The sequence below is a fragment of the Mus caroli genome, unplaced genomic scaffold (assembly GCF_978045245.1).
Source record: "Mus caroli unplaced genomic scaffold, Mus_caroli_1 scaffold_2, whole genome shotgun sequence".
In the NCBI taxonomy this organism is placed as follows: domain Eukaryota; kingdom Metazoa; phylum Chordata; class Mammalia; order Rodentia; family Muridae; genus Mus; species Mus caroli.
Window position 1 is genome coordinate 47,250,889 of NW_028227257.1, and position 16,597 is coordinate 47,267,485.

General features: G+C 44.8%; 1 protein-coding gene and 1 pseudogene across 2 annotated transcripts in view; both read right to left on the bottom strand.

The window, feature by feature from the left end:
- Window positions 1–8,751, bottom strand: part of LOC110290340 (large ribosomal subunit protein eL38-like) — a 16,015-nt pseudogene extending 7,264 nt beyond the window's left edge. Inside the window, exon 1 of the transcript XR_015044848.1 lies at window positions 8,308–8,751. The product of XR_015044848.1 is annotated as a large ribosomal subunit protein eL38-like (transcript). The remainder of the gene's footprint in view (window positions 1–8,307) is intronic.
- Window positions 1–15,858, bottom strand: part of Shld1 (shieldin complex subunit 1) — a 131,597-nt gene extending 115,739 nt beyond the window's left edge. Inside the window, exon 1 of the mRNA XM_085833950.1 lies at window positions 15,839–15,858. The gene's annotated coding sequence lies outside the window, so the exon portion shown is untranslated. The remainder of the gene's footprint in view (window positions 1–15,838) is intronic.
- Window positions 15,859–16,597: the final 739 nt, after the last annotated feature.

Consider the following 16,597-nt stretch of genomic DNA (forward strand, 5'->3'; position numbering starts at 1 on the left):
TTTCCTGACACATTGAGACCCATTTGAAAGGATTGGAGTCCAGGCCATTTTGTTTAGTGCTGTGGGGGACATGAGGGTAGTTTGCAGCCATGTGGTAATGGTTTCATTTGCAAGGTAGCTCTGTGGCTTTGCAAAGTGTTCATTCACTGCCTCCATTTGTTTTTATTTTTTTTCTGACATTATAATTTAATTTCATCATTCCTCCCTTCCCTTTTCACCCTCCAAAACCTCCCATTTACCCTCCCCTTCAGACTCATGACATCATTTTTTACTAATCATTATTGCATTGTATATATGTCTATGTGTATACATATACACATCCCTAATGTAGGCTGTTCAGTCCGTATAATGCTAGAATGCTGCCTGTTTGGCACTGGACAACCAGGCAGTTGGTGTGCTCTTCCCTGGGAAAGGGCCCCTCTCCTGCTCCCAGCTCTCCTCCATTGCCACGGTTCTTTGTGTAGGGTTGAGACGTTGTGGGCTTTTTCTCTGCCAGGTTGGCACTTTCCTTGGTGTCAGCTCATATCTGGGCGGTCAGACTGTTAAGACTTTATATGTGTTCGCTGCCTCTGCTTTGAAGGCTCTTTGAGTTTCAGACACCCACTGTCGAATTTTTAGAGTCACTTGTTAATGAAAATCAATGAACTATTCGTATGAAATATGAATAGGTCCTCTGCTGAGCCATCGTTCAGCCCCTCCAGTTTTTTTTTAATTAGGTATTTATTTCATTTACATTTCCAATGCTATCCCAAAAGTCCCCCACACGCTCCCCCACCCACTCCCCCACCCACCACCCACTCCCACTTCTTGGCCCTGGCGACCCTTCTGTTTTTTTTCAAGCTGTAATAATCTTTTAAAAAATAAATCTTCATATTCTTATTCTGAAATTAAAAAAAAAAAAAAAAAAGGTCCAGGGAGCAGGGGACTGAAACATGTAGAGAATACGCAACAAGCAGGTTCTCAGCCTTCACTGGGTGCTGCAGGCTGGGTACTGCCAACTGGGTGCTTCTAGACAGCCATCCCTGCCCCTCCTTGCTGTCAGAGAGAGAAGGATGTGTAGTAAAGAGGTGGTTGGCTTTTCTTTTCCTTTCTAAAGGGTTTGGTGTTTTCTCTTGTAGCTGTTTTGTGGTACTAGGGGGTCAAACTAACTGAGACTTTTAAATGTTAGTATTAAATGGTAACAACACTCAGGTTGTGATTGGGTGAACAGATAACTCGGGAGATAAAAGCACTGGCTGCTCTCCCAGAGAGCCTGGGTTTGATTCCCAGAACCCACATGGCAGCTCACCACCTGCTGTAACTCTAGTTCCAGGGGATCTGAAGCCCTCTTCTGACCTCAGAAACTGGGCACATATGTGGTATACAGACATATGCAGACAAAACACTCATACACATAGAAACAAAACAAAATGAAACAAAACTAAAAACCTTTCAGGTTCTGAGGATGAAGAAGGATCATATGACCCAATGTGTCTTGAAGACTAAAATAAACACTCTGCTTTTGGAATAGAATTATTGACTGAAATACAAATTAGGTATATTTCTCATGTGCTATATTGCGCATGTAGCTGCTCTTCAGCAGTGGTAAGGTAGAAACAGCTTTCCTATTGCCACGGGAGGCTAAAGGGCTTTGAAGGCAAGTGTAGGGCAGAGCCTCCCTCGGAGACCAGCACAGGTTACAGTGCGGGCAGGGTACCTTGCTCTGGGTCTTAGGACCCAGACACTCAACTCCAGCTCCTAGGAGGTTCAAACCCAAGGTGAGGGAGCTGTGTGGACTTCCTGGAGCAGCCGTGTCTAAGGACTCTTTACCTCAGTCTAGGACAGCTCTGAGGGACTTCCCTGATCTCCTCATAGTATTGGAGGCGGTATTATGAAGGCACCACAGCCCGGCTTCCTTGCATGGCCAGTTCTCTCCTCCAAGATGCTATTCTCAGATAGAGACTATTCTCAAGATATTCCTCAGCTTCCTGTGGGCATTTCTTCATCTCAAGACAGCTTCCCCAACTCCTGGAAAGGGTCCTCCCAGAATGCTGAAGAGGTCTGGGTCTCATTCCAGCTCTCCCCAGTCCCAGTACACGAGAGAAGACTTCATAAGAAAATGGGCACATGTTACCCTGCAAGAGGTACCCAGCAACATGTGCTGGATAGTCTTAGGTCAACTTGATACACACACACTGGAGCTATCTGGAGGGAGGGAACTTCAATTGAAAAGATGACTAAAAGCCGGACGTAGTGGTGCATGCCTTTAATCCCAGCACTCGGGAGGCAGAGGCAGGCAGATTTCTGAGTTCGAGGCCAGCCTGGTCTACAAAGTGAGTTCCAGGACAGCCAGGGCTACACAGAGAAACCCTGTCTCAAAAAACTGAAAAAAGAAAAAAAAAAAAAAAGACTAAGATCTAGCTGTAAGGAATTTTCTTTATTAGTGACTGGTGGGGGAGGGCCCATCCCATTGTGGGTGGTGCCATCTCTGGGCTGGTGGTTCTGGATTCTATCAAAAAGCAGGCTGAGCAAGCCAGGGGAAAGCAAAGTAGTAAGCAGCAGTCCTCTGTGGCCTCTGCATCAGCTCCTGCCTCCAGGTTCCTGCCCTGTGTGAGCCCCTGTCCTGATTTCTGTGGATGATGAACACTGATATGGACATATAAGCAGAATAGACCCTTTCCTCCCAACACTGCTTTTTTGGTCATGGTGTTTCATTGCAGTAATAGAAACCCTAACGAGGACAAGCTCTGTCCCATCCTAGGGAGATATTAAAATTCTTCCCAAATGCTACACCATTACTTTTGCCTATCTTTAGAACACAGGTACAATGATATCCCCATTGGCCAAAAAAGAATATATAACCTCTCCCCCAAAGTCACCAGGCATTTGTTGGATCTACAGGAGGGTCCCAATAACCTTCTCTGGGTTTGTGGCTGCTGTCTGCTGCGGCAGCTTACAGCGAAGTGTTTTTAGAGTACACCGTCCTCATGTTTCCCTTGGCACCTAAATGAATTCCCAGGGTTATTTCCAGAACTCAGATAAACAAGCAGGACCTCAGCCTGAACTAAAAGGGAGATAACCTCAAACAACCTTTCCCTGCCCTTAGGTAGGGAGACCTTTTAGCACGTGCCTCAGAAGGGTGGTTCTTACTCCTCCAACAGATCCTGATGTGGAGCCTCATAATCAGCCAATAGCAATGTACAGAAGCAGCCTTTCGTGGAATTGTCTCAGAAGACATGATTAATCGGAGGCAGTTTTTGTGGCAGGTCACCAACCAACCCAAAGGTCAGAAGAGATGTGTACAAACGAGCTGCTCTGGTGTGATGTTGTGGTTTCACCTTGCATGCTGGAACCGCTAGCTCCACAAGATGTGGGCAGCAAGCACGATAGGATTTCATTTCTCCCTAAGGCAACCCTAAGGGAAGGATGTGGATGCAGGTAGACTATTGGATAGGTAATGCTAGGAAGTCGAAATCATAGGCAGGAAGAATAAAGCAGAGAGAGGAGAACAGCTAAGACAGTGCATGGTGGTTTGAATAGGAATGCCCTCATAGACTCACGTTCCTATGCTTGGCCCTTAGGTGTGGCCTTGTTGGAAGAAGTGTATCACTGGGGGATAGGCTGTAAGGTCCCCTATGCTCAAGCTGTGCCCAGTGTGGCACAGTCTTCTTCTGCTGCCTTCAGATCAAGATGTAGAACTCTCAGCTCCTTCTCTATCACCACGTCTGCCAGCATGCTGCCATGCTCCCCACCATGATCATAATGGACTAAACCTTTGAAACTGTAAGCCAGTCCCAGTTGAATGTTTTCCTGTATAACAATTGCTGTGGTCATGGTATCTCTTCACAGCAATAAAAACACAAGGTTTATTCATAGGTAACCACTGAGGGCAACTGAGACTCAGAACTGCTGGGACCTCGTAGGGAACCACAGAGAACCATCAGAAGCTCTGCTACAGGCTGGAGCCTGCCATGCCTAACCATGGGTCTCACTCTCTATCAGATGAGCACTGCTCCTGGGCGTGTTTACTCCATGTACTTTCATGTACTCAAATCTGGCTGAGTGACCTTTTACTGCCTAAGAGAGAGCAGAGGTGTTTCCATGTTAGCTTGAAAACAGAAACTGGCAAAGTTCATGGAACTGTCTCTCCAAAGTGCCCTGAAGCAGGTGGATGACACTATATGGCAAAACACCCCATAGGCATCTGCTACAGATGCATAATAAAAATATGAGTGAACACGGGGTATGCTGCACACTTGTAATCCTGGGACTCAGGGAACAGGGTGGGAGGGTTACTCAGAGAAGAAGCCCGTGTGACCTATATAGGGAGGTCCAGGCCAACCAAGCTACACGGTGATACTCTGTCCAAAACCCTCAAACAAAACAGAAATATAAATAAAGTGAGTGCATCAAGATAAGGGCATGCAGGTTACAGAGGGAGGCACTGACCTTTCCTACGCCAACTTTCCTTTGGCAAACTGTGCGTTTCTCTCTATCTCTCACGGCCACTAACAATAGCCCCTCAGAGATACCCATGTCACAGCCCTGGACCCTGGTAGGACATAGGATTACGTGGCAGAAGTGAATTAGGTTGCTAATCAGCTTGGAGATTGGGGATTATCCTCGATTTTCCAGCACGCCTAAAGAAATCACGAGGGGAAAGCAAGACTGAGGTAATGTACCAGCGAACAGTTCCAAGGCTCTGCTAAGTGTAGGAGGCTGGGAAACATAGCCTGCCAACTTCCCTTTGCCCCTTCAGGAGAAGGAAGAGGTTCCATGAACAAGGAAACAGACCATACCACATGAATCTGGCCACAAAGGCCTTCCCTTTGTGAGACTTATAATTTTACAACCATGCCAGCAGGTTTTCTGTAGACACAATCATTTCTTTAAAACAGATCTATTGGATGGAACACAGGGCCCCTAAAGAAGGAGCTAGAAAAAATACCCAACCCTATAGAAGGATCAACAATATGAACTAACCAGTAACCCCCAGAGCTGTGTCTCTAGTTGCATAGGTAGCAGAGGGTGGCCTAGTAGGCCATCAATGGGAGGAGAGGCCCTTGGTCTTGTGAAGATCATATGCCCCAGTACAGGGGAATGCCAGGGCCAGGAAGTGGGAGTGGGTGGGTTGGGGAGCAGGGCGGGGGGAGGGTATAGGGGACTTTCGGGATAACATTTGAAATATAAATGAAGAAAATATCTAATAAAAAAACCCCCACAGATCTGCTCAAATTCTGCTTTCCAAAAAGAGTCCATCATGACCACATTCCTCAGAACTCCTAGACCTTGACCATTTTTGGAGGGTGGCAACAGCACATACAGAGCACATACCAGGGACAACTTGGGTGTGGCCTTACACCTGTAATCCCCAAACTAAAGAGCTGAAGGTGGGATCAGGAGTTCAAGGTCAGCCATAATTATATAGAGAGTGTTTGTTAGATGAGACCCTGCCACAAACACATAAGCAAGAATTTAAAACAAACAAACAAACCAGGGGAAGATGGCTCAGGGGGTAAAGGTATTTGCTGCCAAAGCTGACCACCTGACTTCAATCTATAGAACCCCTATGGTGGAAGGAGTGATGACTGTCACAAATTGTGACACACGCGCACACACACACACACATACACAAATACATTTTTAAAAGGGAGAGAAAGAAAGAAACCGATGGCTTGCCTAAGGGACTTTTTCCATTCATAAATATTCCCTCACAGACAAGAAAACTGTCCCCAAGGAAGCCCTGGCTTATGTATATTAGACCAGGACCAGTATGAACTATGGCTGTTAACAGAACAGGGTGGACAGTGTGGAGGAAGGACTGAGGACAATTGGTGTACCTCACGCCAGCATGCAAATCTGGTCATGTGACTGCTCTTCTCAGAGCTCATGTGGGTGGGATTTATTATTAGATAAATGGGTATATACTGATGGCTGGGTCAAGAGCTCTAGAATTAACATCAGCAAAGCCAGAGAATATGAGGTTGTATGGAGTATTGTTTTTCTTCCCCAGGGAGGTTTCTGCACACTTTCTTTAAAAAAAAAAAACTGTGTTTTTAAAGCATAAGCCAAAACACCTAGAAATTCCAAGAGAGACATTTATATTGAAGTTCACTTAAAATATGTTTGAAAACAAATATCCAATATAGCTGTAAATATGCTTTCTTATTAATGAATTTAATATAAAATCTGGGGGATTTGGAGAGATGGCTCAGATGTTAAGAATACTGGCTCTTGCAGAGGACCTGGGTTCAGTTCCCAGCACTCACAACTCCAGGTCCAGGGAGTTAGATCCCGCTACTGACCCCTGACGACACCAAGCACAGACGTACTACACAGGTATACATGCAGCCAAAATACATAAAATAAAATGCATACATATAATTTAAAATTTTAAATGTAAATGCCATGATTTTGAATTAGTAATGAATATAAATTAAAATATATCTGGGACTGGCTAGTTGGCTCAGTGACTAAAGAAAGGTTCTTGCCTGATGACATGAGTTTCAATCCCTGGGACCCACATAGTGGAAGAAAAAAAGTGATGTGCCGATTACTCTCTGACCTTTCCCATGTGTGTTCTGGCATGTCTGGCATGTGCATGTACACACACAAACAGAGAGAGACAGAGACAGAGAGAGACAGAGAGAGACTAAGAGAAACAAACAGACAGACACACAGACATAGACAGAGGCAGAGACAGACAGAGAGGTGGAAGACATACTTTTTCTTTGAAAGATGTTTAATTTGGAAGTATCGTGGATACTCTTGGCTTGTTTACTTTTTCACCAGCGACAAAGCCACAGTTTTTGCCACTGGCGCTGTGGCTTTCTCCATTCATCACTGCAGGAAAAGGTCACTTTATCAGAAGGTAAAGATAGGAGTGGTTCTTTTCCTAGCTAAACTTCTAGACCACCTGACCTCGACTTGCAGAACTCTTGACAGCTCCCGACCTTCAGGGTCAGAAGTCCTGGATTACTGTGCCTCATTTCCTGAGAGAAATCCTGAATCAATTGTACAAATTCAAATTAAGCTTTGAAAACTTCTGGGCTGCTCATTGGACATGTTAAGAATGTTGATTTTAAGCCGGGTGGTGGTGGTGGCACATGCCTTTAATCCCAGCACTCAGGAGGCAGAGGCAGGCAGATTTCTGAGTTCGAGGCCAGCCTGGTCTACAGAGTGAGTTCCAGGACACCCAGGGCTACACAGAGAAACCCTGTCTCGAAAAAAAAAAAAAAGAATGTTGATTTTACATGCTAAGCATGTGTTCTGCCACTGAAGATATACTGCTACCCCAAGCCCACATTATAGAATACATTATATATATATATATATACATATATATATATATAATGTATAATTGTATGTATATATAAAATACATTATATATATATATATATATATATATAAAATAGCTAAGACCTGCTGCTGTCCACTGTTCTAGCCCCAACACCCCTCCCCAGACCACTTCTCCTGACTCTGCCTGTGAGTATAGTTAGCTAATAATCACAAACCCACATGGTCGTAACCCTGCAACCCCGTTAGTAATTTATCTTTTTGTTTACTGAGGGCTGACACTGCCAACTTCAGATTCTTTAAAACCATTATCTAATCTAATCCAAGGAGGCTGCAATTATCTGCCATTTGAATCATAGATAATATGATAAGAGATTGTATTGAGAGCAATAAAGTCATTTGCCCCAAGGCACCAAGTAAGGGGTGTTGGAGTAAGTCATACCGACTCCCGGTTAATCCCTGAGCATTTCCCAACAGTCCTTTGGATGTTTTAGTGCCTCTGTGAGCGTGCTCATTACTCTCCACCTGAGGCACCTTTATCCCCTTACAGTAAGTGCTATAATGTCTCATTCACAGCTTCTGACCTCATCAGTTTGGTGCACAATGCCATACTTGCAACAGACAGCACCTCCTACTCCTTCCCGCCCTATGTCCGTGCCTGCCTCGAGTGGTCCTAAATTGTTGGTGTCTGCCCTTCAAACGTGCACGTCGGCTTACAGTATCATGAGGCTAATGCCCTCAAGAGAGACTTTAACCATGTTGATGGCAGTTGATCTATAAATCCCTCATGACCATATCCCCTGGGTAAGGTGACACAGAGGCACAGCCTCCACTGTTTCCTAGCATCGCTGAGAAGGACTGCACTTGGGGTGTCTGTGATGAGCAGCACTGAGAAGGACTGCAATCGGAGTGCCTACGATGTCCTTCTTTGTAATTCATGTTTTGGGATTCTGTCATTTCCCTCTCTCACTCTCCCACCTTCTGCTGGAATTTCCTGGGACCATCAAGACAACTACCTTCACCGGCACTTACCTCAGGGATTGCTTCTGAGCTGGGTGGGGGGATGGGAGTGGGAATTGGGGCTGGATCTGTCATGCCTCCTACAGGACACCAGAGCCAGGCTGCCATTTTCTTGGTGGCATCAGATCTTCCCTTCTTGGCTTGGGGCTCATCCCTTGAAAGAAGGCAGCTTAAATTGCCTTTCAGTGACTGGCTTTCAGTTGTTGCTGTAATAAATAACTTCAAACATACTGGCTTACAACAGCAACCATCTTCTGCCCTCCAGTTGAAATTCAACAAAGTGGCATGGCTAGGTTGTCTGTATTGGTTCCAGAAAGGGCCATCAGCATATTGGCAGGGCTTGGTCCCTTCATGGAACTCAGGAGGTGCATTCTCTTCTACATTCCTGAGACTGGTGGACACCTTTGGAATCTTCCATTCCAGTCTGCTTGCTCAGTCTGAACCAAGCCCCGTCTTGGCTCTCAAAAGCTTTCTTTCTTTAGGCCTTTTAACACTTTCCACGTGGCATCTGCAAAGCAGCTCACACCTTTGTCACAGTTTCAAATTTCTGTCTCTGGCTTCTGTCAGCTGGAGAATATTTTCTTCTTATAAGGGATCATATGATATAATTAGAACATTCCGGATAATACAGAGTGATCTCTCATTAATATCTTTGGTGCCTGGTGGTGTGGATCATGCCTATAACCCTAGCATTCGAGAGGTGGAAGCAGGTGGGTCCTGGCTACATAGCAGTCAGGGTGAAACTGACAAAGCCCAAGGGCAGGAAGTGTAGCCTAGTGGTAGAGAACCTGCCTAGCATCTTCAGGGCTCTGAGCTTGCTCTCTAGCCCTTCAAAAACAAGCCTACTTTCTTCCCTTTTGTCATGTAACATGTTTATAAAACAGGGGTGGGATGGGGCAGAGTGGGATGGGGCAGAGTAGGGTGGGGTGGGTTAGGTGGGGTGGACATAGACAGTTTGGGTGTTACTCTCATTTCTATAATAATCATCCTCATGTATCAATTATCTATTTCTTATAAAGAAACTATGGGAAACTCCATGAACTAAACTAGCAATCATTTTGTGCCCTTAAAATTCTGTGGTGAAGGCTAGGCACAGTTGGTGGTTTTTCCACAGTCTCCTTTCTTGATAGACTAAGCCAGTGTTTTGTTTGTTTGTTTTTGTTGTTGTTGTTTTCTTTTTTCGAGTCAGGGTTTCTCTGTGTAGCCCTGGCTGTCCTGTAACTCACTCTGTAAACCAGAACTGGCCTTAGACTCATAAAGATCCACCTGCCTCTGCTTCCCAAGGGCTAAGATTAAAGGTATGGAACACCAGTGCTAGTCAGTGGTTCTCAACCTTCCTAATGTTACCAGCCTTTAATACAGTTCCTCATGTTCTGGTGACCCCAAACCATAAAATGTTACATTGCTACTCCACAACTATAATTTTGCTACATTACAAATTGTAACCTGTTATAATCTGCTACTGTTATAAATTGTAAATATATGATATGCCACCCACAGGTTGAGGATCTCTGGTCTTTGCGTAGTAGCATGAGAGAGATGGTAAAAACAGCAGGCTTTAGAAACATCACGGTATTACTTCTGCCCATTGTTGGTCAGAGCATGTGCCAAAGTTTGCCTGAATGGGCTAAACCAGTGGAGCCATCTCAAGAGCAGAGCCCAAATGTCTGGCTATTCTATTATCCTTTTTGACCTTGCATGTGGTAGGTTCTCAACATTTTGGGAATGAATATATTTAGAAATATCCTATAAACTGTTTTATCATTTGTTATATTACATTAAATTATTATTGTACTATATTATTGTCTGTTTGAGCCTCCAGAGATCTCTCTGGATACCCGTGTGAAGAGTAGAACTATTGATGTCCAGAAAACATTGGCTCAAGGGCTGTAATGGTTTATATATGCTTGGGCCAGGGTGTAGCACCATTGGGAGGTGTGGCCTTGTTGGAGTAGGTATACCACTGTGGGCGTGGGTTTAATACCATTATCCTAGGTGCCTGAAAGCCAGTATTCTGCTGGCAGCCTTCAGATGAAGATGTAGACCTTTCAGCTCCTTCTGTACCCTGCCTGCCTGGATGCTTCCATGTTCCCACCTTGATGATAATGGACTGAACCTCTGAATCTGTAAGCCAGCCCCAATTAAACATGGTCCTATATAAGACTTGTCTTGGTCATGGTGTCTGTTCACAGCAGTAAAACCCTAACTAAGACAAGGGTCCAGATGTTATAGGTAAATACTTCAGGCCAACAAAATCTGATGGGATTCTGAGATGTGACCCATTTGGCTTCTGCAAAGACCCCTGTGATTCCTAAGTGAAAGTTTCTTTCTCTCCCCTGTGCCCCATTCCCACATCCCCACTTCTTTGTCCTTGCATCAACTCATAAGGTAAAGGCTTGAAGCAAAGTCTATCTTACAGCTGGGGCCTTCACAGACTTGTCTCTCTCCCTGTGATCTTCATGACCCCCTAGAGCTGCCTTAAGGGATTTCGACCCAGTCTCAAACTACCTGTGTGTATTCTGTTTTTGCAGTGTTTTATGAAGTGCTAGGATTCAGTCTGCTTCACTTGATAGAACACACCCCAGGTGGCTCTCGTGGTCTGAAACCAGTCTTTCTGACTAAGAGGGTTGTGTGCCAGCCTTTTGCCTCCTCACAGTTTGAGAAAAATAGTTCAACCATCCAAATAAACTTTATGCTGAAGCCAAGGATTTTCATTTCCTAATTCTAAGACATCCTATCCCCACCCTCCCCCCAAACAGTTTTTCTATGCTTGAAAACAAATGGAAACCAGTTTCCAACTTGTCTTGGTGAATAAGTAAAACTGTGGACTTACCCTGTTTTAAAGAGGTTGAGTTGGTTCTAAGTACTATTAATTTTACTGAACTGGTTCATAATTGGCCATATAGTTTAAGATGCAAGGACCTACCAGTAATTCATTCAGAATGAGAATTAAAGGCCCAGCCAGAATTGATAGCAGAGCAGTTAGACAGAAGGTCCAAGAGAACAGAGATTGGTACCAACTATCTGATTAATGTTTTTGTTTTTCTCTCTTTTTTGAGTTTTGTTGTTTTTTTTTCCCCAACCATAACAAGGTCTTTTAATTACTCCTTGTGGTGGTTTAAATATGTTTAGTTTAGGGAGGAGCACTATTAGGAGGTGTGACCTTGTTGAAGTAGGCGTTGCCTTAGAGGAAGTGTGTCACTGTGAGGGTGGGCTTTGAGACCCTTCCCCTAGCTGCCTCGAAGTCAGTCTTCTCCTGTTTGCCTTCAGAACAAGATGTATAACCCTCAGCTCTTCCAGCGTCATGCCTGCCTGGATGCTGCCATGCTTCCTGCCATGATGATAATGGACTGAACCTCTGAACCTGTAAGCCAGCTCCAGTGAAACATTGTCCTTTATAAGAGTTGCCTTGGTCATGGTTCTAACTTGTATTTTAATTCAGAAATGGAAAATTTAATACCTCTAGGTCTGACCCACCTGTCTACTTAATCTGGAAAGCACAGAAGAGGCACATTATTCAGCTATTAATATATGCTTACCAAGTAGTCTTGGACCTAGTAATATTGCTGTGGTCCAGATGAATTAACCTATAAGGCAGAATGGAAAACATCAGAATAAGGGGAAATGCCTAGGTTGAAGGTTTTGGATATTAGACAAATTTCAGCCCCCTTTTAGCTGTCCATCATTGATTTGGGCTACCCCCAGTCACAGTTAGTTTTGTCAGTTAATGGGCTGACAGTCTGGTTAGTGCCTATGCTGTAGTACAGGGGCTCTGCCTAAGTGTAACCAGCAGTCCTAGCACTTTCTGTCTGGGAGTGATTAGCTCTATCCCCAGGGTCCTTTCCTGTGGCATAGAATCTGATTCCCCAGGTTTTTCCTGTTTCCTAAAAGCCAGAATATTTTAAAAGGAATTTCCAATTTTTAATTTCATGACCCATAGATAACATTTTCCTATAGTGCATTCTTGGGAGGGGGCCTTTCGTTTATACACATATTCATCCGTGTATTTTCAGGAAGCCTCTGTTTTACAACCACAATTTTTACAATGGAAACTCCCTTGTTCCTGGCAACTGGGGGGGGGGTGCGGGGGGGGGGGGGAGTCAAGTCACAGGGCATGCATAGAATTATAAACTGTGCATTCCTATCTCAACAGGTAAATGTCCATATCTTTCCTTTCTCCAATACCACCGGACAGGCATTAGTAAGCAATGGTCAAGATGAAATATGGGTTGCTGGTCTGTAGCCATACATATTACCTCCATGTATCTGTCCTTCACAGTTCCTAGATCCAGGCCTGGGGGTGATGGTGCTGGATCATGACTCATGCTCATGTCATAAGACAAAACAGAAGACTCGGGAGGAGGCAGATGCCCGAGAGTGAGAGGGCTTGGGGACTGGGGAAACACTGTTTTCTCTTTTAAAATTCTCTCATATATTATATCCTGACAGAAGTTTTCCCTCCCTCCCCTCCCCTCACCCACAGATCTAATCCCCACTTTTTCCTCCCCTCAGAAAAGGGCAGGCCTCCCAGAGACAGCAACCAAACATGGCATAGCAAGCTACAATAAGATCTGATACATAGCAGCATCATGACAAGGCTGGACGAGGCAACCCAGAAGGAAAAGGGTCCCACAAGTAGGTGAAAGAGTCAGGGACAACCGTGGCTTACTGAGGTTCCCACAAGACCATCACGCTACTCAGCCATAACATGTATTCAGAGGACCTAGGTCAGACACCTATAGGCTCCCTAGTCTTTGCTAGTTCCCATGAGTCCCAGTTAGTCGATTCTATAGGTCTTGCTTTCATGGCATCCCTGGCCCCTCTGGTTCCTCCAATCTTTCCTCCCCTTCCTCACGGGACTCCCCAAGCTCCTCCTAATGTGCATCTGATCCCATCATTTGCTGGATGAAGTCTCTCTGGTCTCTTTGATGACTATTCTGCTAGGTTCTGGTCCCAACATGTTATGCATATGCTTGGCCCAGGGAGTGATACTATTAGGAGATGTGGCCCTGCTGGAGTAGCTGTGGCCTGGTTGGAGGAAATGTGCCCACTGTGGGAGTGGGCTTTGAGACCCTCCTCCTAGCTGCCTGGAAGACAGTCTTCTCTTAGCAGCCTTCAGATCAAGATGTAGAATTCTCAACTTCTCCCAAGACATGCCTGCCAGAACACTACCATGTTCCCCGCCTTGATGATAATGGACTGAACCTCTGAATCTGTAGGCCAGCCCCAATTGAATGTTGTCTTTATAAGAGTTGCCTTGGTCATAGTGTTTGTTCATAGCAGTAAAACCCTAATTAAGACAGAGACAAACTGTAGGTAGAAGGAAAACTTAATTTTAGTGAGACAAAGCCTGGGAGACAGTCTATTTGGCAGTGACATCTATGGGTTTGGCTTTTTTGAACTGGGTGGTGTGAATCTATGGTATAATGCCAGCTACCTTCACAACCATAAAAGTGAAGACAGTGACTGTGTAGGGTCCTTTCCAAGTTGATTCCAGAACTGCTTTGGTTACCAGCAGATAGTAACACTGGGCTCAGACAAGGGGAAACTGGTGGTAGACTCAGAAGGCAGCTGGGTCTCTTTGACAGTCCAGTGAATAGTCTGTGTGGAAGCCTGGAGGGCCTGTAGTGACTTAAGAAAGGGATGGTTAGAGAGTTTTGTCAACCACTGGTCTCTGCACCTGGGAAGCAGTGGGGAAGTCTTTCAAACACAATCTCACAGGAGAGTAAGTCACTCCCTATGTGGGGTGCAGCAGGCACCCTGAAGCAAAGTGCAGGAAGGGGGCCTAACCCGTCCTTTGCTAGATTATAATGAGACTTTTCTTAAAGGCTCTTTTAAGGTTCCATTTACTCTTTTCACCTGGTCAGAACTCTGAGGTCTATATGAACAATAATGTTTTTAATCAACATCTAATGCCGGGCATGGTGGTGCATGCCATTAATCCCAGCACTTGGGAGGCAGAGGCAGGCAAATTTCTGAGTTCGAGGCCAGCCTGGTCTACAGAGTGAGTTCTAGGACAGCCAGGACTATACAGAGAAACCCTGTCTCGAAAAACAAAACAAAACAAAAAAATAAAAAAAATCAACATCTAACATTTTAGCTATTAATTGAGAGGTTTTGGCTATGAAAGCAAGGCCATTGCCTCCATAGCTACAGAGAAGCCAGATCAGGGAATCAGTTCCTGAAGGAACTTTTCAGTTAGTATTTGATCAGTTTCAGCCAGGTGCGAACACTTTTATCCACATGGAAAAATGTATCTATAAAAACTATCAAGAACTTGTATCCTCCCCTAGAAAGCTGGATCTTGGTGAAGTCAGGTTTCCCAGAGTTCTCTGGGGTGCTGATGTTTTATTTGGACTTCTTCCTGGGTAAGGCTTCTCTGTTTTGGATTTACCTGAGCACAAACCTTGCATCTGTCTGAGACATCCGCACTAGGCTGTCCAGTCTAACATACCTTGGTCTGATCCCAGCTGAGTGGCCTGGTGAAGGCCAATTACCAGAGTCCTGCCAGTTGATTCTGAGAGAATAATCTCTCCCTCTGGTATCATTCATCAACCTGTGGGCTTGAGCTGTTCATTTCTTCACTGTGGAGTCTCAAGAAGCTCCAGGCAGGGGTATGTCACAGAATACCAATAGGGTCCCAGTGGTCTTAGAGCTGATTGTCAGTCAATGGTTCGGCACCAGAGAACAATTCATAGGGGAAGCCAAATATTTCTAGGAAGGCCAAGATTTTTGTTTGTTTGTTTTTGTGTCCTTTTTCCCAGTTGTAAGGCTGTTTCTGGTTGTCAGCTTGACTCTATCTGGGATGAACTACAATCCAGAATTGGAAGGCTCACCTGTGATCCTAAACTTGAGGGGGAAAAATACAAGTTTCTGACCTGCATCTTGGCATGGAGATCTTGAGGCATAGTGGCCATGAAAAGTTTAGGTTCAGGCAAGGTAGTACATGCCTTTAATCCCAGGAGACTGAAGCAAGGAGATCACTGAGTTCAAGGTCAGTTTGGGACAAGTAAGACCCAGATCCAGGCATGGTGGTACACACCTTTAATCCAGGACACACCTTCTGCTGGAGGCCTACATGACATTGGAAGACTTTGGAAGATACACTTCTTCACCTGCTTGCACTTACTAGCCAGCACATCTGTTGGAAGCTACTTCTACTGAAGACCACATGGGACTGAGCAACTACTAGATTCTTGGACTTCCCATTCACAGCTGACCATTGTTGGGTTAATTGGACTACAGGCTTTAAGTCATCACAATAAATTACCTCAATATACACAGACATCCATAAATCCTGTGACTCTGGAGAACTCTGACTAATACACCAGTGGATAAGAAGCACCTCCCCATCCCCCATTTTTAATCGACCACACTATGGATACGCCCAGTAATTAAAGCACACCGACTGTCTATGTATTTGGTGGTGGACATTACTTTTCCCCCCTGAGAGCCTTGATCAGATCAATCAGTCCTACTCACTGGGTACCAGGTGTGGGCCCAAACGGTTCTAGTTGAATTAACAACTGCAGCTCTCACATACCTGATTTCACCTTTTACCTCATGAAGGTCATGGATGAGCACCTGCACATTGTCACCAGGCAAGAGAGTGGCAGGACTGATGGTGGTGGCTTTCTCAAAGTGGACTGGAGGGTGGTCCAGGAATAGGGCCTGCTACTGGGTCAGTCACATAGTCATTAGTTAGCTGGAGTTCTGGTATCCCTCAGAGGAACCCCTCAACGACATCCTGGGTTGCTTTGTGTTGGGCCAGTCCTGGGGGCTTGGTTTCTGCCCATGCCCTTGGGAATCTTTTATGTTAGGCTGAGAGATAGTCCAACTGTATCTTTTGATTGACGGCAGGACTTCCAGCGAGGAGATATTCTTCTGACAGAAGGTAACATATCAACATTTTGTTGGGTATCTCTAAGTCTGTGTCTCATCATCAGAAAAGGTGACAGTGACTTTCAATATATGCAAGAGTTCTTGTCCCAGTCAGTTCTTCTGTTAAACACCCTTTGAACTACCTCCAGCAACTAGGACCTACATATACCTTTAAGTAGCTGACTTCAATCCTTTAAAACAGGATCTAGTAAAATTTTTACATTCTCTGTCAGTGTTGGGCAGGAAGGAAAATTTGTTCAGTCCAGAGTCCACTGTCAGTGATTCCCCTGCCCAGCCTAGGGGTGGGTTTTCTTTTTTTCTATCTTTTTTCCTATCTCTTTCTCTTCTCTTTTCTTTTTTTGGAGAATTGTGGGTTTTGAGTTTTCCAATTGTAATGATCAGTGACTGAAAAGAAGACATA